At 41.8% G+C, this 24,378-nt stretch overlaps 1 protein-coding gene across 1 annotated transcript in view; it reads right to left on the bottom strand.

Moving 5' to 3' along the window:
- The window catches only part of LOC126097821 (peripheral plasma membrane protein CASK-like), a 654,064-nt gene that overhangs the window by 659 nt on the left and 629,027 nt on the right, over positions 1-24,378 (bottom strand). The window lies entirely within an intron of this gene.

Here is a 24,378-nt window from a genome sequence, read left to right as displayed (position 1 = left end):
TGGTGTCATATTGCCAACGGGTAGCACGTTTAAAATCATATTCCTTGTCTAACTACTACCTCACTGTTATCGTCATCATCATCATTATTATTATTATCATTATTAATGTTTTTTGTTGTTAGCCATGCTGGTCTACCAGGTAAAGCGCTCGTCTCCGGTCCTGGATGCCTCGGATTTAATTCCGGACAGGAGCGGGGAGTTTTCCTCGTTCCAGTTCCTATACTGCACTCCGTCTCTTTTCAAACTGAGGACTGGGAATCTCTCGCGGAGGTAAAAGGCCGCCAGGGTGATGGCCTCGCTACCCTCCCCCTCCCCCTCCCCCTCCCCCTCCTCCTCCTCCTCCTCCTCCTCCTCCTCCGTGCCACGACGAAACGAAGGCTACACCCCACCCGTAAAGAGGCTATTCCCTATCAAGGACTGAGCGCGACAGACTTTATTTTTTCATTTATATCAATGAAGGGATTTATGGAGATCATGGGAAACCTAAATCAGCCGAACGAGGATCTGAACCGTCGTTCCCCCGAGTGCGAGTTCAGTGTGCTAACCCCTGAACCACCAACCTCGGTAATTAATGAATACATCGAGCATCATGTATCCATCACAAGTATTCAATGGACAACGAAAGGAGAGAAATCTAATCACTTCCCACTTCGTACATCTTTCTTTGATGACTTGAGCCATGTACATAAAATTAATAATAATACAATAAATAAATAATACCATGTACCGTAGCAATGCACTGCCGTGGCAAAAACAGGTTGCGATTGCGACTCTAGCATATACTCTAAAAGAGAAAATGTAAATTTCTCTCTCAGAGTTTTGAACACTGATCACCCGTTTTCAGTCCAATACCATCACTACACAACCACGACGGCGCAGCTCGTGCTTCTTGTTCGATGTTGCGTATCAGGAGCTTGGAGTGTTCACTGTTTCTATTTTGCTTCTTTTTTCACAGTTCAGTTTAACTTCCAGTTTTCATGCCTGATAAATGTTCAGCTTTTTACGGGCTATCCAATGAGCCACTTTACCATTAAATCTGGGAAGAGGGGGGGGGGTTGCGATGGGGAGTTTTTCTGGTCTCTGCCAATCAACTCGCCGACAGGATGCCGCCACCTACTGCCGACGCCGCAAAGCTACTGCGGCCCAGCTCGGCCTCCACAGCTGCCAAAACACGCCCTCCCGGGTGTCGCAACGCTCACCGATTCGTTTCCTAACGTTACAACAGGACGCGCGCCCATGGCTGTGTCTGTTTTTGAAGTTTCTCGTACCCTTACCAGGATGTACCGTCTTATGGACAGTGGTGCAAGCTACGTGACTTCAGAGACGACCGGCAGCATACAGTACATGGTCGGACTTTTCGTAAGCGCCAAGTTTTGGAGTGCATTCATAATGGTAATAAATTGTAATGTGTAAAGGTATTACGATAATCCGTTAAAGTAAGTTCTTTTCTTTTAACATTGAAGATAGAATTGCAGTAGCGCAAGTTCTGCATTTCTTTCTATGTATGTTCTGTAATTACCACCTATGCAATTACTGTTCTTAATTTTCTGATGTTGTATGCTTGCACGTCTATTAACAGGTACTTATTTTTTAACAAAATATTTACATATGCATAAAATTGCATATAAAAGTAAAATTCCAAACGTGCAATATTTTACGAGAGAGACGAGCTCTGAAAGGTAACGGTAGGACGCTTTGTGAAGCGGCAACGAAGGAGTCTGGAGAGAACTGGGCAGATTGACCACTGGTGTGTGTGGCAGAATGGAGTGTTCATAGTAGCAAAAAAATGGCTCTGAGCACTATGGGACTTAACATCTATGGCCATCAGTCCCCTAGAACTTAGAACTACCTAAACCTAACTAACCTAAGGGCAGCACACAACATCCAGTTATCACGAGGCAGAGAAAATCCCTGACCCCGCATAGTAGCAGCTTTATAGACTGTGTTAATGAGTGCACTGCGCAGACTGTGAAATACAAAGAGGGGATACCTCCTACTATCGAGCAGACCTCCTGTTGTCCCGTGTAGTGCAGCAACTCGAAGTGACACGGACTCAGAAAACCGTTGGAAGTCCCTTGCAGCAATATTGAGCCATGCTGGCTCTACACCCGTCCATAACTGCCGAAGTGTTGCCAACGCATAATTTTGTGTACAAACTGACCTCTCCATTATGTCCCAAAAATCCGGGTGGCCAAACCATTCGCTAGAACTGTCCAGAATGTTCTTCAAAGCGATGATATGGCGCACTATTATCCACCACAATTCCATCGTTTGTATGGGAACATGAGGTCCACGAATGGCTGCAAATAGCCTTCAAGTAGCCAAACATAGCCACTTCCAATCATACATCGGTTCAGTTGGACCAGAGGGCACAGTACATTCCATGTAAACACAGCCCACACAATTATGGAGGCACCACCAGCTTGCATAGTACTTGTTGACAACCTGGGTCCGTGGCTTCGTAGGTTCTGCGTCGCACTCGATCCCTACCATCAGTTCTTACCAACTAATATTGCGACTCAACTGATAGTGCTGTTAGCAAAGGCTCTCGCGTCGGTAGTCTGCTATCAAAGCCCATCAACGGCAAATTTCGCGGGACTGTTCTAATGGGAATGTTTGTCTTATGTCCCATATTGATTTCTGCCGTTACTTCACGCAGTGTTGCTTGTCTGTTAACACTGACAACTCAAGGCGAACGGCGCTGCTCTCGGTCGTTAACTGAAAGCCGTCAGCTACTGCGTTGGCCGTGGTGAGAGATAATGCCTGAAATTTGGTATTCTCGGCTCACTCCTGACACTGTGGATCTCCGAATACTGAATCCCTTACCATTTCCCCATGCGTCAACAACCGTTCAGCGTTCAAAGTCCGTTAATTAACGTCGTGCGGCCATTATCACTTCGGAAACCTTTTCATATGAATCACCAGAGTACAAATGGCAGCTCCGCCAATGCACTGTCCTTTTATACCTTGTGTACTTGACACCACCGCCATCTGTATATGTGCATATCGCTATCCCATGGCGTTTTGTCACCTCAGAGTGTATATGTATGGAAGTGTTTCTTCTCACGGACTACTGTTTCACATAACAATTTGAAAGCTACGATATTCGGAAAGTGGAGTAACATATTTACGAAGAGGACTACTTTTGACACTGAGCATATAAATTTACTGATACGATTCTCGCCATAAACAAATATTTAAGAAAATAACATAAAAAGTTTAATTTTCTAACAGTGATGAGAGAAGTTTAGCACAGTGACGTCGTTAATTTTTTTTCTGAGTGAAATACGTTTGGTCTACATCTCCATCGACAGATACTGCAGTCAACGATGAGGCTGTAAATAACTTACTTTCCACTGCATCGTTATAGAAGTGGCTGTTATAATAATGAATACGCTTCTGGTTTTGGGCTGCCAACGTGTGATGACGATACCCCATTTGTCCACAGCTGTGTGTCTCATCATCGGACATCATGGAACTCTCTTCTCGTACATCTATTTCCAAAGGAAGTGTTTAATAAACATAGTTTCTCCCAGAAATTACATTTACGATTTCTCTATGTTTTACTCAATTCCCGGATTTTTAAACCATTCTTTCACTAATTTCAAAGAGATAAACAGAAACTAATTCCTTTTATTAAATTCTTTTTCATTGCAAAATATTATATATCTGTGAATATTTTCTTTTTCACATTGCTTCCATTCTTGTAGAATTTACGGGAGCTACATGTTCGTATGCTTTGATATAAAATATTTAATTTTGTGTTTTCTTCGTCGTTTGCTAAATATATCGAGGGGCATGAAAGAGACAGTGGTTGAGAAGAGAGTTAGGCACGGTTGTACCCTGTCGCCATTGTTATTTAATCTGTATATTGAGCAAGCAGTAGAGAAAGAGAAATTTGGAGTAGGACTTTAAGTCCAAGAGATGAAACAAAAACTTTGAGGTTTGCTAATGACATAATTCTGTCTGAGACATCTAAGGACTTCTAAAAGCAGTTGAACGGAACGGACATCTCTTGAAAGACCAAAAGGGATCGGTTGATAGGACACATCCTGAGACATCAAGCGATCACAAATGTAGTATTGAAGGGAAGTGTTGGTAGTAAAAATCATACAGGGAGACTACGAGACGAATAAACTAAGCAGATTCAGAAGGAAGTAGGTTGCAGTAGTTATTCGGAGATGAAGAGGCCTGCACAAGAACCTGGAGAGCAGCATCAAACCAGTCTTCGGACTGAAGGCGGCAACAACAAATGTGTATTTAGTGATTTTGAGTGTCACTCACTTCTTTTGCACATTTATCAAAACTGCACGTCGGACTGCTGATTTATGTAATGTGCTAGTAAAATACGTGCATCGGCCATTAATCCAGGAAAGAATACATTAATTTTCATTGGTGATGCATTTAGATCACATGAAAACTTTTATGTGACAGACGCGTATTGGTTAAAATTTGTTTATACCTCAGAACTCGTCGTACCACAGTATTCTAGCACCATTAGGGGACCTTTCTTACCTCTTTTGAGGAATACCAGTAATTGTTTCAGTCTCAATTAGTGTGATATTCACTGAATTCCGGCAACAGTCAAAATGTTATGTTTTTAGTTTTTCAAAAATTACATATTAGGGATCTACAGTCGTTTCATTAGAAATGTATCAGGTTTCCTTCATTTTTAATACTTCTTTATTAAATTCTGCTTCAATTTGGAAGATCAGCTACCTTTATTATCTGGTTTTTTACAGAAACGCCGTCATTTCTGGCGTAAGTAATATTAAGGAGGCTCCTGTTTCGTCCTAAGTATTCGTTGTAAGTGTGATTTTCTTTTGTCCAACTAGCTGCATAGACTTGACAACAGCCTAGTGGTAAAGCTGATAACATTATATTATCTCATAAGACTACGAACTGGAGTCAGCGAACCATGAGGTTTCTTCATTTTATTTGCGTAAATACTACCTAACTACCAACTGACAAGTAGAATTGCAAGTTATTGAAAAAGAGTTGCCCTCGACATATTTTTTTCATATGTCTTTCTGTTTTAAAATGAGTCTTAATCAGACACTTTCTAATCACTTAGCAAGCAGGCAATAAATGAACGTCACGTCTGCCCGTACCTGTCCTGGATCATACGTAGTTTCTGGCCATATTCTAACATGTCAGATGAGGAATGACGCACGCGTATACTTGTTGTGCACGTCATCTTCGCCATTACAATAGGCTAAACTAATTAATTTCTGACAAATGGACTGTCTAATGGTCTTTCGCGAAATGTCAAAAAAGTTATAAAACATACGTCGGCCAACAGCCCGAGATAGAAGAAAACAGGGAATATGTCAACAAATGGACCCGAAAGTCTTAACAATTTTGTAATTAACTTCTATATTTCATCTGTTTGCATAATGTCTAGAGGAGACCACACAGAACCAGATCCGTAAACAAGCAAACGAATATGGAAAAGCATATCAAAGGAACACTCCTGTGAGCTAAGCATTCTGTACCATTAACCTTTCACTGATTCCACTTCAGTTCTCGTATGCCATTCTATAAGCGACTAGGTTTAGCAAGGTCTGTAATATTACTGGAATATAACTTTACAGCTCTTCGTAAAAACTGTTTGGAAAATGAGCATAGGGAAACAAGTACAATAAAAGTAAGCGCGGGACCAGGCCCTCAGCCATTTTTCGGCTGAAAGCCTCAGTTAACGGCCAGTGCCCAGGCGTGCCGCAATAGCGAGGAGTACCCCCCCCCCCCCCCCCCCCGCACCGATTCCATGAAAGCTGGAGCAGTTACGCATTCGCGCCGCGGAGCGGCTGCGTGCTTCTTTACATTCAGAGCACACGCAGACCCTTCACGCAGCACAGCCGACGCAAATGGAATGTGTGATAGAATGCAGCCAAGAGTCCCGGACGCGAAGCAAGTTAAAGTTGGCAATCTTGTTTAGTGAAGTTCGTTGCGTGCCGCGATGTGCTTCATTAAACTGCATCCGCCCTTCCACTTGCGACCCGTGGCTTTCTTTGCCTGTGGGACAGACCTGCAGTTTCGCAGACAAAGACCATCTTACGCAAAAACAGCTTGCAGAGGAATGCACTGATCTGAACTTAATCCAAAGCGTAGGGAAACTAGTAACTTTGAAACATGCAATGCGAGCTTTGTGCCATTTAGGGAACTAATTTCTTTCGTTATTCAAATGACACCATGCCACGATATGACTACGAAGACACTACTGCTAATTTCGAAACAGTTGTTACCATTCTTAGAACTTCGGGACGGATGTGCATCAAAATAAAAACACCACGATGCTCCTGACAGCCCTAAAAGCTGGAAATGTAATGTTCTTGTAGATCCTACGTTTCAAAAAGGGCAAGTTAGATAGATTTATTTTATTGCCTTTCGTCACAAGTTTAAATGTTCATCGTTGGGGTTGGCGACAGTTGTAGTGAATCAGATAAAAATAAAGGAATGAAAAATCAGGGTTTAATATCCTTTCGACGAAGAGGTAATTAAAAACGGGGCACAAACCGTAATTCGACTGGAACGGGGTATAATATCAGTCGCGGCGTCACAGAGGTACCTTTCGCAACGTTCATCTTAAATATGTTATGCAAAACACAAAATCTTAATCTAGATGGCCGAACGGCGATTACGTATGCCCCCAGGTACTTCCGGAAATGCAAGCAAGACTAAGGCACTACGTCGCCGTTGCTTCCTGTTCGAGGACAAGAGAAGATTCTCTTCTTTTTACGACTCTTAGCGTAATCGTCAAATGTAAACCAAGCTTACTTGGCACTTATTATTTTGTCAACAACTTTCTTGAACATGTCATTCATCAACAAGGGGAGATAGTATCCGTAGGGAAATCCAAATAAAATGAGAAGCACAATTTTCTACTCTGTATCCATCCAAGTGATCAACGAACAGCTGTCAAACTTCAACGTGTATCAAATTTATACCACGGTGGACACCCTTGAAAATAAGTCCTGAAACGATTAAAGCATTAATAATACATTCCTAGATGCAGCATTTGCACATCTGTGGAGAAAGAAGTGAAACAGTAGCTGCGTGTATTACAGGGGTTACAGTAGGAAACGTCCCTCAGTTACAAAGCCTTCAAATCTCTAAATACGTTTGTGCAAGACGTCCAGATACATCCCACCAAGTAATTCCAGAATCTAGGAACTCTTAGTACTGCAAAGATACGTACTCTTCATCGCTTGGATAACTGTATCTATTACGGTCTTTTGCAAATTTTTTATTTTATTTTTAACGCAAGTTCCTTAGGCTTGAGCATCTACAGTAGCCTACACAGAAACTCATTATCATTTTAATAATTTTATCCTTGAGTCGTTCGGATTAGGATATTTAGTGTTTCGCAATAGCGCTTTTAGGTTAACTTTATATTTCCATTAGTTGTAAGCAACGAAACTCTGTTGAGCATTTATTTTCATGTCCAGAAGGCATTACTCATGTCCAGGACTTTACAGTAAACACTTGTGGGCTCCTAAGATTCACTGTCCTCTACTATACATGAAACTAATATCTGTGATTTACAACTCAACTGGAACGATTAATGTGTAATCATGCGACCTAAGAAGATCAGTCTACTTCCGCAGTCCGTTGTTCGAAAGTGCCGGGATAAGAGCACCCCTGTGCTGCTGTCGGAGAGCGGCCTCAGCTGAAAAACCGCTGAGCGCGAGGAAATCCGCACACAGGCATCGATTCATTTGCCGCTATTAGGGTAACTCACTTACAGCATCCAATTAATCGGCAAACTTCAGGAACTGGAGCTACTCCAAAAGCCTCAGAAACTTTCTGCTAGCTCACAAAATCTGAAAGAGGGAAGAAGATGGAAATTCGTAGAGAGAAGCGCTGCTGCGGATATATTTTTGAGTAATAGAAAGCTTCACATGATACAACGGCAATTTTTGCGAGGTATTGATTCGCAACTGGTTCTATAAAGCACGCTACTGAAGTAATTACTATTTTGGATATTTGCTGTTATTAATTGTCACATGTTCATCAGTGCAATGTAAACATGATTATTGAATTATTCGTATTATAATGTGAAGGCCAAATAACTGCCAGACACGGAGGCGGGTCACATCTCAAACGAGTCCATACGACAAATAAGCGATCATTCGTCTGGTAGGACGACCGGAGTAGGAGTGATTTTGAGGGTGATGACGGTCCGGTGAAGCGGGAAATTTGAAAGTGATCCAACCTTCAAACTTAATTTACGTCCAAATGGTACAGTTCTGCTGAAACAGTGTTCCTTAACACTTTGTGTAGTAGGCCCCTCTATAACCCCTAGAAGCCTGTAGTAGGAATTGCGAAGCACCCTGCATACAGTTAAAGGAAATGGTAGTAGAGCGGCATTCGAAAGGACTTCGAAATATGAGTACGGATATACCCCTTGTTAACGTAGGGGTCAAAACTTTTTTCTGATTAATTTGTAAAATGCGCTACAATTCGGAATCATGGCGGCTGGTACGTGGGAGGAACTCCTGCCAGGCTTCGCCACTGCAAGCATTGGATACACTGATGCTACCGAAATGAACGATAAATTACAAAAGGTTAACAGTTTACGATAATTAGCTGCTACAAACTTTTTAGTAACAAAAAGTATATCGTCTGAATAAAAAACATGAGAGCTTTCAACACCTCGGTAGCTGAAGAGTTACTAATATAGCAAACGTCAATACAAAAAAGTCACACGAAAACAGCACTGGCAGTTTCAACGCATGCGTCTACGTAATCAGCGAGCTATAAATGCACGAAGCTGAAACATCACATTGACACATGCCGACGCGCATGAGAGTATGCCACATGGCAAGTTCCGAGTGGAACAGGAAAGGAAATGAGTAGTAGCGGTACAAGGTGCCCTCGACCTCGCACCTGGAAAGAATAACACAACAGAGAGAAACTTGAAGCTCTTCGTGCAGACTTCGTTCTCAAAATCAGCAGCGCTCATGTGCTTCACCAACTACATCAAAGCAAAATACCGATAGTATTTAAATAAAGTCACAGTATTCGCCGAATTAGAATATAGTTATAACATGTTTTCGTAACTATCACGTTACATTTTCTGCAGTGGTTAGTAGCATTTTTTACATTTACAACCGTTGCTCATCAGATTCAACGTCTGTCGTATGAATAAGGCACCAGTATTCTCCGAGGCTTACATGATCTTATGACTTTATTGCAAATATTTACGAGATACAGCTGTAGCAGTTTTCCACATCACGTCACATTTTTCTTTTAAAACTAACTTTGAAGGGGTACATTAACTATCGATAAACTACCAGAATCTGCATCTGTCATCCAATCAACCCGCGTTTCATTTATTTTATTACACGGGAAGCTTCACTTGTTTTGTTTTTCAACATGCTGCTTCCAATTATCTTATGAGGAGAGGGTGCTAAGAATTACAGTTTGTCCTTTTGAGTTGCACCTGTCTCTCAAATATTCAAATTTGTCTTAGTTCATTGAGTATACGTGTTCGGATGCAAAAATGTCAACTCTGAGTGTCCTGTAAGGTATAGCCACCACGAAATCTTTTGACGTATCATAGATAGATCGATCTTGGTAATTAATAACTGGCAGTTTTCCTGATGATTATTATTAAAGATACACAAAGGGAATCTGTATAGCAAAGCACGTTAGCGCTCTAATTGGAGCCCAAACGAGCTACGTGCACTGCTTTAAGCCTTGTTAGGCTTTGGAAAGAAAGATGAAAATATACTTCGCATCAGAGCAAATGAAAAATGGAATACTACATAATACCTTTTCTATGGTTTGGTTTATTCTCTACCTGTGAAAGGAATATAGATACGTCTATGGCACGTTGATTCTCATGTGTTTCCACAAAGTAATACTGACTTACTATTTACATACATTTCTTCGTCCGACCAAATGTGAGTAATTTTTGTAATTTATTTACTTTCGCTGGTTCAGTATCAGCTTTCAACGAGCCAAACCGAAAATCCAGAAAGACAGAAAAACCAGGTACAGGGAGTTTGGCAATCACACAGTTTAAAAGTTCTAGTTACAGTACTTTGTGGTAGGAAGTTGGTATGAGTAACTGCTTCTGAGTAACGGGTGTAAACGACTGTATGAAGTAAAGAAATGCAACGACGCAAAACGTCCTGCACAGCACCTCCAAAGAAAGTTGACACTTACACCATTATTTCTACCGTTGCTACTGCTACAGACCATTTTGCTCGGGTAGTCGTTACTTGTGATTTGAGGAGAATGCTAACCAATTGCCGAAATTAATAAAATACCTTTTTCATTATAAATTACAAAGTAAACAGGATAACACCCTCCCCAGATACCTGTACATAAAGGTAAAGGTACTTTCTTATTTAATAACAATAAAACACCCAATTCTATGTTACTGGGAAGTTAAAAGCTTATATATTTCATTGATGATTACAATGTCTGTGCCGCGCGGGATTAGCCGAGCGGTCTAAAGCGCTACAGTCGTGGATTGTGCGGCTGGTCCCGGCGGAGGTTTGAGTCCTCCCTCGGGCATGGGTGTGTGTGTTTGTCCTTAGGATAATTATTTAGGTTAAGTAGTGTGTAAGCTTAGGGACTGATGACCTTAGCAGTTAAGTCCCATAAGACTTCACACACATTTGAACATTTTTTGTACAATGTCTGTGTTTATACAGTGTCTGTCTCTTCACATCACAATGCCCTTCAGAGATGCGTACATGTCTGAAGGACATTGTAATGTGAAGACTCGGACACTGTACACACAGATTACAACCATCAGTGATGCATCAATGCCTTAACAGGCTAAATGGTTCAAATAGCTCTGAGCACTATGGAACTTATCTGCTGAGGTCATCAGTCCCCTAGAACTTAGAACTACTTAAACCTAACTAACCGAAGGGCAGCACACACATCCATGACCGACGCAGGATTCAAACCTGCGATCGTAGCGGTCGCGCCGTTCCAGACTGAAGCGCCTAGAACTGCTCGGCCACACCGGCCGGCTAACAGGCAAAATGACGGTAGCAAAATATTTTTCTCCGCTGTGCACGAATCACGAAAAGTACGAGCGTAAGGGTTGTGGATCCGCGACATTTGGGAGTCTGGGTAGTTCCTGCAGGCGTGCTCCATAGCTGAAGTTGTTTAGACGATGGCTCGCGACAAGCAGGAAACGTGAGTTCGAGGCCGGTTCGGCAAAAAAATTCCATCAATCACAAACAGCTGAAAATAATCCAGATTCGCATTTTGCGAATCAGTTTCCTTTTTTAATCTTAACATTCCTTTATTACTCGTTTCGTTTACTTACCTCTAATATGATGATATTCTTAAATGCGTTTTCTCCGTGTATGCATTAACAATGGAATATCCTGTTGCAAATTAAATTGTTCTACCATTTTTCATAGTTAATTGCAAGAACTGTTCGCCTGTGTTACTGTGTGATCCTATAAGATTTATTTCGTAATTGAATCACGTACAGCTGTTACCTTTACACTGAATTAAAATAGACGCGCGAGAAATATTAATTCGCATACTCTGAATTATCCATCTATTTCTTAGAAATACCATGTATATACCCGCAATGCAGAGTGAATTATGACACGATTTGTAATACCAAGAGAAATGGAGAAAGCAGTGCCATATTTGATTTACCACACACGAACACTGATTCACGATCTGCAATCTCACCACGAAAAAGCAGATTTGAGAAACAACAATAATACAATTGTATATCTAATGAGTTATTGACCTTCTGAAGGCGACAATTTGTCTGCGACAACATTTCAGATGAAAGACATCAATATGTGCGCTAACTAGGTTATGCTGAAATATTGTGTACTCTGATTGGTATACGATGTCGATCCTGATGCAACGATGACGACAAAAATGATTCTTAATTTATTACGAATCTGTTTTGCAGGCGGCAATATTCTTTTGTTTGTGCGACAGTCAACGAGTAATGTTACGCAGCTGTTAGTCTTTAGCACATCATAATATATTTTTTCTGTAACATTTTACTTGTAAGTACTCAACTTTATTGCAAATATTTACGAGATGCGGCTGTAGTAGTTTTCCACATCACGTCACACTTTTCTTTTAAAACTAACTTTGAAGGGGTACATTAACTATCGATAAACTACCAGAATCTGCATCTGTCATCCAATCAATCCGCGTTTCATTTATTTTATTACACGGGAAAGAATAACACAACAGAGGGAAACTTGAAAATTGAGCTTCACTTGTTTTGTTTTCCAACATGCTGCTTCCAATTATCTTATGAGGAGAGGGTGCTAAGAATTACAGTTTGTCCTTTTGAGTTGCACTTGTTTCTTAAATATTCAAATTTGTTTTAGTTCATTGAGTATACGTGTTCGGATGCAAAAATGTCAACTCTGAGTGTTCTGTAAGGTATAGCCACCACGAAATCTTTTGACGTATCATAGATAGATCGATCTTTGTAATTAATAACTGGCAGTTTCCCTGATGATTATTATTAAAGATACACAAAGGGAATCTGTATAGCAAAGCACGTTAGCGCTCTAATTGGAGCCCAAACGAGCTACGGGCACTGCTTTAAGCCTTGTTAGGCTTCGGAAAGAAAGATGAAAATATACTTCGCATCAGACAAATGAAAAATGGAATACTACATAATACCTTTTCTATAGTTTGGTTTATTCTCTACCTCTGAAATGAATATAGATACGTCTATGGCACGTTGATTCTCAAGTGTTTCCACAAAGTAATACTGTCTTGCCATTTACATACATTTCTTCGTCCGACCAAATGTGAGTGTAATTTTTGTAATTTATTTACTTTTGCTGATTCAGTATCAGGAAGCCAAGGTATACAGGGAACACGCGCTGATAGCACAAGTGCAAAATCTTTCACGAAAGAGCAATGAAACTTAATTACTATGCACAGTGCAAACAGTTTCTATTAGTTGACTTCACAGGGGGATGCGGGGAGCACGTTGTGTGGCGCGAGGAGAAGAAATTGTAAAGCAATACCATCTCACTATTGCGCTGTTGCTGATGATAGAGATGACATGTAGTGGTATCAAACATTTAAATGCTGCATTTGAGTCTACATTAAATTGTTTAAAAAGGCATAGCGTAATGGAAAACTTTTTTTTTCAAAGCTGTAATTTAAAGTATAAATGTTGCACAGTGAGAATATGGATTCTCCGGCGCTGAGGTGCTGTTTGACAACAAAGGTTGACGATTCGTGTCACAGGTACGTTGATTCGTGGAAGTTTTCCACTAGAGAGTCTTGTGTCAAGTGGAGAGTAGACTTGGGGTAGGAGCCAACAAACAAAGTTCATTGGTCAGATGACACACTAGGTACAGTACACAATACAGAGACCACAGCATTCTAGTCGCTAGTTTAATCGTTTCGTTAGTTTGTAACGAATTTCGGACATCAGCAATCAAGGCGACCCAGAGGCAGATTATTACAAACACATAAAAAACGAAGCTGTGTGTTGGAAGTGGAAAGCTGAAAGTGCGCTCACCTTGTGGTAGCGGAAGAGGCGCCTCCAGCGCGCCCTGCGCGTCAGCCTCGCGAGCAGCAACGCCACCCTGGAGCGCAGCTCGCCCATCGCCTCATTCCACGGGAGGCCGCCGCCACCGAGTCGCCGGCTGCACGCTGCCTGATCGCGATCTCTCTCAGCCGCGGCGCCCGCAGCTAAACATGCACGCCTAACGTTCACGGCTGATAACGACCAGCTGTCCTATCTACTGAACTGTGCTGTATTCGGTGACATTAAGCCATTAATCGCTCTTTCTCCGATATGTGTGGCCCTGTGCCCCAACCCTGCTCTGCTACTTAGCAAGTCACAGCTATAATACTCACGAGTCTTATCAGCAAGCTTCGCGGTCTTATTTCCAATTGGGCTCCCCTAATTATCTTTTCTAAATGGCTCTGAGCACTATGGGACTTAACTTCTGAGGTCATCAGTCCCCTAGAACTTAGAACTACTTAAACCTAACTAACCTAACGACAACACACACAACCATGCCCGAGGCAGGATTCGAACCTGCGCGCCTAGAACCGCTCGGCCACTTCTCTTTTCTAACACATGTTTACAATAATGTAAAGTTTTGGTACAATGGATAGAAATAGAAAGCTTCCACGAAGGGGATTATCTAAGTCAGAAGGAAGCGGAGAAGGTTAAAATTTGACATCCGTCAACAACTTGTTATTCGAGAGGAACATGTGTTCGAATTGCAGAGGTAAACTGTTCGTGACCTTATCAAAGAGGTGATACCGGCAGTTGCCTATGCGATTTACGGAAAACACGGGAAACTTAAATTTGAATGGCCGAACCGGTAGATTTGAACCGCCGCCCTCCCGAAGGCGTCTCCAGTGTCTTCCCACTGCACCTCTTCTCGATTAATGGGGAGATCCAGTACATGGTATTTACTCTGATCGATCTGCCCGGCCACTTGAAATGCTTGGTTCAGCCGCTTCAAATGAAAATCACTTTATTTTCGCCATAAGTCAGCAACACGGCCGATCACCCGAGCTCTAGAAACTTTGACTGCAGGAACCCATTATTTGAACCCGCTTTCGTTGTAATATATCGAGCAAGGTAGACAATGTCACAGAAAATGCGTACAATCCGGAAACGATTCTACTTTGCAGAATAATTACCAATACTAGTAGTGTACACCACAAATATGTAAACATTTTTTTGTAATACTAACAAAGACGCTATTATATAGAAACAACTTTTTCTGTGAAAACCATCATGGATTACCGAAGCGATACTCACGTGAAATGCACTTCTTGAATAGATAAGACTTTGAATTTTTCTATGTCTAAAACGCTGTATCATTTTGTGTACTAACAACCATGTGATTAGCTTAAAGAATGAACGAATGAATGATGGAACCCAGTGTGTTTGCTGGATGGCGAATGTTCACAAAAAACGTCTGTAGTCCCCTAAAAACATAAGGCCGCTCTCACATGCAATATGCTAAGAACACCCTCAGCAGACATTCAAAAAGCTTCTTAATAACGCATCTGTATACAGGGATGTGCAAACAAAAAAAAATGGTTCGAATGGCTCTGAGCACTGTGGGACTTAACATCCGTGGTCATCAGTCCCCTAGAACTTAGAACTACTTAAACCTAACTAACCTAAGGACATCACACACATCCATGCCCGAGGCAGGATTCGAACCTGCGACCGTAGCAGTCGCGAAACGTCACCTTCACTCCAGGGATTCCCATTTCAGTTTCCGCAGCATCTCCGTAATAATTGCATGTTGTTCGAACTTAACGACAACAAACCTAGCAGCCCGCCTCTGAATTGCTTCCATGTCTCTCTTTAATCCGACCTGGTGGGGATGCCAAACGCTCAAGCAGCGCTCTGGAATGGGTAGCACTAATATCTTATAAGCTCTCTCCTTTACAGATGAAACATAATTTCCTAAAATTCTCCAAATAAACCGAAGTCGACCGTTTGCCTCACTACAGTTCTTACATACTCTTTCCATTTCATATCGCTTTGCAATGGTAGGACTAGATATTTAATCGACGTGGTATCAAGCACCACACTACTAATGCTGCATTCGAACATTACGGGATTGCTCATTTTTCTACATTTAGAGCTAGCTAACATTCATCACACCATCTGTAAATTTTGTTGAAGTCATCTGGTATCCTCCTACTGTCACTCTACGACGACACCTTCCCGTACACCGCGGCATCATCAGCAGATTGCTGCTCACCCTGTCCCTCAGATCATTTATGTATACAGAGAATAAAAGCGGTGTTACCACACTTCTCCGGGGCACTCCTGAAGATCCCTTTGCCTCTGATGAATACTCGCTGACTTGGAAAACATACTGGCTTCTATTACTTAAGAAGTTTTCGAGCCACTCACGTATCAGGAAACATTTAGTATGCTCGTACCTTCGGTAACAGTCGGCAGTGAGGCACTATGTCAAAAACTTTTCAGCAATCTATAAATATGGAATCTGCCTACTGCCTACAGTCCTTGGCAAGATATAACGTAAGAGTATGTTCAGAATACTTGTAATTTTGCAGGTCTCTTCTTTTTTTATGCATAGGAGCCACCTGCGTTTTTTTCCAGTCGCCTGAGACTTTTCGCTGGGCGAGGGATTCGCAGTGAATGCAGGCTAAGCAAGGCACCAATGCCGCGGAGTACTCTCTGTAACACTGAACTACGATTCCATCTGGTCCTGGCGGCTTGTTTGTTTTGGACTCTTTCAGCTGCTTGTTCAAAAATGGCTCTGAGCACTATGGGACTTAACTTCTGAGGTCATCAGTCCCCTAGAACTTAGAACTACTTAAACCTAACTAACCTAAGGACATCACACACATCCTTGCCCGAGGCAGGATTCGATCCTGCAACCGTAGCGGTCGCGCTGTTCCAGACTGTAGCGCCTAGAACCGCTCGGCCACCCCGGCCGGCTCAGCTGCTTGTCTACGCCAGGAATACCCCCTACTATATCCTCTGTACGGGAGTCTGTGACTGGGTAGAAGCATTCGATCCGCTTAGCGATTTTAGGCTGGACCAGAATTTTCTCGGGTAATCAGCAAGATCTTTTGTTAAGGTATGATGAGGGCACCACTTCTATGCTTCACGCAGAGATCCTTTCACAGACACACGAATCCTAGTAACTTATGCTTGTCACCATTGCACGTTCTCTTTTGAACCGAGATTGCAACAGGCTTTGCTCCCTCAGTATTTTCTGAATTTCGTTGTTAAATCATAGTAACCATAGTTGCTATAATGACACCATGATCACTAATCCCTATCTCCATACTAACGCTGTCGACAAGGTCCAGCCTGTTAGTAGCTACATGGTCTGAGATATTTCCGCTGCGGCCAGCCGCGGTGGCCGAGCTGTTCTAGGGGCTTCAGTCTGGAACCGCGCGACTGCTACGGTCGCAGGTTCGAATCCTGCCTCAGGCATTGATGTGTGTGATATCCTTAGGTTAGTTAGGTTTAGGTAGTCCTAAGTCTAGGGAACTGATGACCTCAGAAATTAAGTCCCATAATTCTCAGAGCCGTTTGAACCATTTCCGCTGCGTGAGTACTGCCGAACTACCTGCTCACGACAGTTGTCAGAAAACTTTGCAAGACTGACTGACTGTATGTATCCCCTGCAATGAGTGAACAGTCGTCCCTGTGTAGACTCGGTAGGTTAAAAGTGCTTCCAATTAGTCTTGCATGATCTGGATATTTACGCGCTACTGACCGTAACCTTCTTTGAATGACTGTAAAAATGACACAGCGGAATCGGGTGGCCAATAAAAACATCTAATAGTTAACTTGATTTCGACTAGACCTGTTATACGCTTCCATATAACTTCGCAGTCACGCTGAAATTCGAGCACAGTCGAGACATTTTCGTCAGCTGCAATGAATACTTCCCCTCCTATGGCGTATAATCTGTCTTTCCGATATACGTTCCATGAGTCGCTGAATATCTCAGAGCTTCATACTTCGGGTTTCAACCGGTCCTCAGTCCCGAGAATAATTTTAGCGGGAGTAATTTCCTAGAAGGCTGTAAATTCGGGATCTTTGTTACGAACATTTTGACAAATTACTGATAAAAACACTTGTAAGGATCATAAAAGTAATTAAGATACGAACAGGTACACTTGAACATTTTGTTCGGGTTTCATGCAGGGAAAAATAGGGAAGGTAGTGACAAATAGCAGCTAAACATCCGACTGTGCATTGTGAAAAATGCATGTCACTGAAGTATGCACTCAAACATTTATTGAAAATAATTCAGATATTCTTTAACCATTACCTTGACAAGATCGTACTCTTCGTAGTCACGGAGAACTATGTATTTCCAGAATTAATTTTTACGCCTGCACTTGAATAAAAAGTGAAGCTTGGAAATCGTTATTAAGTTTTTCGTTGTTTAAGAAGAAGAATGCGCTTTTGAAAATTTCCCCAAGAACGAAACTTAGGATCTGTGCAGTATAACACAGAATGTAAGGAAAGTTGTGTGCTTCTAAGGGTTCGATAATTACATTAGAGCTGCATAAATGTACTCAATTATTAATCCTGCACTGTGATTTATTGTAACCTGTGATACATTATCGAAATCTAATCAATCACAAAAGCGTGATAAACGCCGATTTTTTCTTCGAGAAGATACACCATAAGCAGAACCGCTACAATCATCACGAAATGACACAGTTTGCTTACTGAAAGCAATCTTAGTACTTATCTAACCCAAATTAGACACTGTGTCCATTAGTAAGAGGGGAGGGTAAAAATTAGGCGGCAAGGAAACACGTTTTGCGTGAGGTTCCTGACTTATGACAGCCATAACTGTAAGACAAACGGGAGGTACTACATACATCACACATAATAATTCAACTGATGACTAACATGATAAATAAGAACTAATTCTGCATGAATCTGTTCGGAAGAACATTCCCTGAATTATGGTTTTTACTGGCAGAGTAGTTAAATGGAAGCAAATGAGTACTACTGCAACTACTAGTGTGTGTGGTGAAAAATAAGCCAGTGTTTCACAGTGTTTGGACTCATGATTTTGTATATTCACATTTACGTTTCTACATCTGCATCTACATCAGTACTTTACAAAGCAGCTGAATTTGTGTAGCGGTAGGTACTTCCGGTACCAGTATCTGTTCCCCCTTTCTCTCTTCCCCTTGCGAACGGCGCGTGGAAAGAATGATTGCCGGTACACGTCTGTACTAGCAACAGTTTCTCGACTTTTCTCGTTGCGGTCACTTTTCGTGACGGGCGGCAGTAATAACCTGTCCCTCTCTCGGAATTTCGATGGTAAACCGGTCCGTGGTGCACAACTCCTCTCTTGCAACGCCGGAGATTGTTGAGCATCTCAGTAACGCTCTCAGGCTGATTAAACGGCGAAAGGTATTGCTCGTAACAGATCTTCCCTATCCCTTCTGTAAGTCCTATGTGTTAAGGGTCCCAGAGTGATGTGCAGTACTCAAGAACAGGTCGAACAAGTGTTCTGTAAGGCACACCTTTAGTGGGTGAGTTAAATTTCCTTAATATTTTTCCTATGAATATGAGTCTAGCATCTACTTTGTTTTGTGTGTTCATTCCACTGAAGGTAGCGCCAGATTGTTATTGCTAGACGGTTTACGTTATGTACCGTTTCCAGCAATTTATCATCAGTAGAGTAGTTGTACTGCAGTGGATTTCTTCTCCTATATAAGCGCAGTATGTAACATGTATTTACGTTCAGGGTCAACTGCTACTCACTGTACCATTCATCAATCCTCTTTTGCAAATCGCTACTATCTTCTGCTATTGCTACCTTCTTGTAGACAACCGCATCACCTGCGAATAGCCTTATGGGCCTCTGACATTTTCTGCTAAACCATTTTTACATACGCTGTAAACAGAAAGGATTGTATCACACACCCTGGTGTACACCTGTAATTACTTTTCATCTATCGACTCTGATCAGTTAAGAGCGACGTTTTGAATTCTGTCTGCAAGGAAGCCTCGAATCCAGTTGGAAATCTGCTTCGATACTCGATAAACTCGTATTTTTTCATTAAACGGCAGTGTGGGACGGTGTCAAATGCCTTCTTGAGCTCTACGAACACAGCATCGTCCTGAGCGCTGTTGTCTACAGCACTGATGATCTCATGGAGCAACAAAGCGAGCTGAGTTTCTCAAGATCTATATTCGTAGAATCCATGTTAACTCATATGGAAGAGATTTTCTATCTCCAAAAACGTCATAATACGTGACGTATGATATGTTCCGTAACTCGACAACACATTTAAATCAGCGATGTACGTCTTTCATTATGTGCATGTTTCTTGGTCAAATGTTGGAGTAAAAATAAAAAAAAAAAACGCACTAATAGCGAGTTTTCAAACTGATCATTAAAAATCGTCTGTGACAAACTCATAATCGCCCATAAACCAGTCGGATGTTTTATCATTTCCTCTTAGCGTCTCGTAATTTATAAAATACAATGTCAAATATTTTGTAGGTTTTCTAAACAAAATTAAATAGGCGCTGACCAGTAAATTAACGTAAGTACCCTAACCAATAATCTGCACACTCCCACTCTTTTTGCTACAATTCTAAATAACGTTTCGCATTGAGCAAATAGCTGCCTGTTTCCTGTTTGTTACAGTCCACAGTGAACGGTGGGCATTAGAAGTGTGTTTCTAGATTACTCCTTAAAACGCTGTCTAGAGGAGAATGTTTCATTACGGCCAGTCTGGTTTTGTTGTATCCTATGACCTAGGTGTAGAGAAACTATTGAACACGAAAAGCTGATTGTGTTCCCTATACAAGGGAAAAAGAAGTACGATTATGAGTGAACTCTGTAGTGTGTTTTCGTATACACTGTGAAAGAGCAAATTCTGTCTGTCATTGTTTCTGTATTTCTTGCCGATTAGTGAAGTGAGGTAACTTAATTTTTTTTTTTTTTGGTTGGAAATGAAACTAAGCTTGAAGGACGTTGTGTATAAAGAACGTCAGGTAAACTACCGAGGCGACGATCATTAAGTGACTGACATTCAATGTTATGCGAAAGGTATTAACACAACAGCAATAATGATTATGATTATAATAATTATAACGAGTGTAAATAAAATGCTGCAGACAATTAGAAAGCGTTTCTCATACAGCTACGACCAGGTAGAAGAACAGTCAGTCTCCTCAGTTTCTACTGATGATACAAAACGAAATGTCGCAGTGGTGAAGACAAAGAACTTGTAATGTGGAAAAAAGACTTCAATTAACTATACCGATTTATACTTTTTCCAGTTTTGCTGTACTGCTTTACCGCTGGAGTGATTATTTTAACTATAGTACGGAGACTCCTGACTCCATTCTCTGTCTCTAACAGCTACACATGGACGAGATGATGTTCTGTAACTCCCCTAACCCTCCTTCCTTCCTTTCTTTCCCTCTTCCACCTTAAATACTACGCCGTTACTGACATTGCAATGCATTTCCTTACAAATCTACAAGAGAGACCAGCGTAAGGGGTTTCAGTAAAATGCAACTAACTGGACAAGTCTGGTTGATAAACACATTTGTGTAGCATGTGAAAGAATGAAGATAAGCTGCAAGCGTCCAGTTTCGCCCCACTACCCTCCCGATGCACAACCTTAACTCAGACTTGATACTTCTGAAGTTACTGTCGAAGTTTGTCACAAAATGTATATCCGAAAATACCACAAGAGTACTTGAAATGGAATATAGTCACTAGTGAAGAAAGATTTAGATCCACATAATACGTGTACTCAAGAAGTTTCAAAATTCAAAATCCATGATTATATTTCAGTTACAAATCAAAGATAAATTATCTCCAAATGCCATGAGACATAAGTAATACGAACCGCTCATGATTACTGACAAGATGGCAAAGTAGCTTGAATTACGAACACGACAGGTACATAAGAGAGTGAAGTATAAGAGTACCGCAAGGTTGTACAACAGTATGGGAAACAGAATCTAGGATTTTCAATTGCGGATGTCCCATGCAGTGAAAACATAAAGAACACACATTCTAAAATCATAAATCCGTAAAACGGATCGTATTATGATGCGTAACATCCCAGCATAATCAGCGCTTCTTGATAGAAAAATCTACAAGTTCTGCTTAAAGATGAGAAAAAAGTACTTTAAAAAACTGTGAAGTAATTTATAAATCACTATTAATATTCCTCGCATCGATTAGTATTTTTGTGACCTCTTTCTTTATATCAACAACTAGCGCATACGGAGGGCAACGATTCTGTTTGACAGACATGTGTCTGTTACAACACGGTGATATGAAAGCTGTAATGTGCGCCTGTGAAGGCGTGGGGCAGCAACGCTGCCGCTTCATTGCCGTTTGTCTTGGCAGCGTGCACGCCTCGACATGGTTCTTTGCATATAGTCCGCGCACGTTCTCCAGCGACGAGGTAAGGAACACAGCCACGAAGGGCTCTTCATAATGCTCCTGCCGCCGCCGACGCCGCCGAGAAGAGGCCTCCACATCTCTCCAAGTTTGCTCGCTGCGGCAGCGCAGGTATAAATTTTTAGCAGTGGGCCGCAAGTTAAGGCAGCCACGGGTAAGCTCGCTCTGGGCGTCGATGATATACGGGTCGCGCAGTCAGGGGAGTGCGCTGCAATTTACTAGCAGCGAGGGCTGCTGTGCGGGGGTGGTGCACCACCTATTACCAATGGCGCTAGCACTCTCTCTCTCTCTCTCTCTCTCTCTCTCTCTCTCTCTGTCTGTGCCGTTGCTCATCGCAACACTGGCCTACCTAGCGTCTGCCTACTATTCGTGCATCAAGTGAACAGCTCATACATTTTTTCTTCTTTTAAATGAACTGCCTTTTCCATAAATTCATACCTGCTCTTAAATAAAGTCACTATCTGCCATGAGCAAGTAATTAAATGATGATGAACAATTGTTCAGGTAACGAGGTTTTCCGTCAAATCAGCTTAAGTGTATACTACTTTGATACTATGAGGCAAGTCGTCGCTAACAGACATGTAGTCGATATGTGCGCTGAAACTTATTGCAAAGTGGAAACAATTTGGTCTACTCAATGACCGGGTATTGTGATAACGTAGGAACGTCCGAAAATTCCCACAATTTCAATTGGTGCTCTTTTGAGCGGTGTGTATATGTTACAGTGGAAGATTAGGGAAGGTAAACCTTCCCTAGTAGATGTACACCATCACTAAAATGGTAAGTGAGAGCTTACCACAGACAGGAAAAACACATCCACTACGAAAGGTGCACCATTGCTGCTCCCTGATTATTAACGGTGCACCCGACAACGCTACCACGCATGAGCATGAATGTAATTGGCGTCAACTCTGTATTTTTATGTTATACAGTAATGTATTTATGGTTGACAGTGCGCAGTTACAGTTTACAGTAGCGCAGCTGTGGGTGACAGTAGTGCAGTTACGGTTCACGTCAGTGCAGCTATGGTTGAATCAGTGAAGTTCTACGAACATCTTAGATTGGAACGGGCAAATCTCAGTTATAATTCTGTCTTCATGGTCAGAGAAAAGTACGAGTCACTTACCAGCAAGGTTAAATCACTAAAATGTGGACGAAAGAGGGACGGCAACAACCACAAGTTTTTGAAGAGATCTGAAGTGCTGGAAGTGAATGGAGTAACCAGATTAATACAATATGTAACTGAAAAAGGTAAGATTAAACACCATGCTTACGATGAAGCACTGTATGATATTCTGCATGATGCTCCTGTAATGACTGGCCACGGTGGACACGATCGAATGATAAAATGCTTGAAGTCAATGTTCTGTAGTATAACATGCAGAGATGTCCAATTTTATCTTAGTTTGTGTGAGCCTTGTTTACAAAAGCAAAAAAAGTCAGAAAAAAATAGTAGTGAAGCCAATGCTGTTCAAGGAACTAAATTCCAGACGTGAAGTTGATGTCATCGACTTCCAGTCGCGACCAGATGGAGATTACACATTTGTAATGGTTTATCAGGACCACCTCACGGAATTCGTTGTTCTCAGGTCACTGAAGTCCAAAACAGCTGAAGAGGTATGCGATAATATTATTGACATTTTTGCGTTGTTAGGCAGTCCCTCAGTATTTCAGTCTGCCAATGGTAGGGAGTTCGTCAGCAAAATAATGAGCAGCTTAGCTGAATTATGGCCCAATTTTAAGATTGTCCGCGGTAAACCTAGACACAGTCAGAGCCAAGGCAGCGTAGGGCGAGCAAATTAAGACATACAAAATGTGCTACCTACATGGATGAAGCGGTCTCGTAAGCTGACATAACGGCCGGGAGATCGGTGTGCTGACCATATCCGCATCCAATGGCGCCTGTGGGCTGAGGATGACACGGCGTCAGGTCAGTACCGTTGCGCCTTCATGGCCCGTTCGGGCGGATTTTGGTTTTAGTTTTACATGGATGCAGGAGCACAAAACCGCGAAGTGGAGCCGTGCATTAAGATTTGTGCAGCTAATGGAAAATAGCGCTGTATATTTTGGAATCAAAAAATCTCCGTATGAAGCGATGTTTGGCTGCCCTCCTCAACATGTTTCGTTTTCAACAAGATTACGTCCTGAAGCTCTGATGAAGGTTCACTCTGAGGATGACCTTGAAAATATAATTAATGAAGTGAGTGTTAGCAGTGAGACAGGGACTGAAACGTTGTAGGATAACATTCCAACAGGAACAGAGGTAGAGAACAGAGAGGAAGAAAGTGTTCTTGACAATAATGACAACTGCCTGACTGATTTAGATGAGTCAACTTGTGCTATTAAAAATAAAAAAACTGAAGTGTAAAAGTGCTTAGAAGAACAAGCGCAAAGAACGCGGCAGTGTTCAGATCGCTGCTTTCCAACAGTGGAAAAGGGCTGCACTGTGAGTGTTCCAGTTCCCGAC

The sequence above is a fragment of the Schistocerca cancellata genome, chromosome 1 (genome assembly GCF_023864275.1).
Source record: "Schistocerca cancellata isolate TAMUIC-IGC-003103 chromosome 1, iqSchCanc2.1, whole genome shotgun sequence".
Taxonomy (NCBI): Eukaryota; Metazoa; Arthropoda; class Insecta; order Orthoptera; family Acrididae; genus Schistocerca; species Schistocerca cancellata.
Note: the sequence above shows the minus strand (reverse complement) of the source record. Positions and strands in the feature narration are given on the sequence as shown.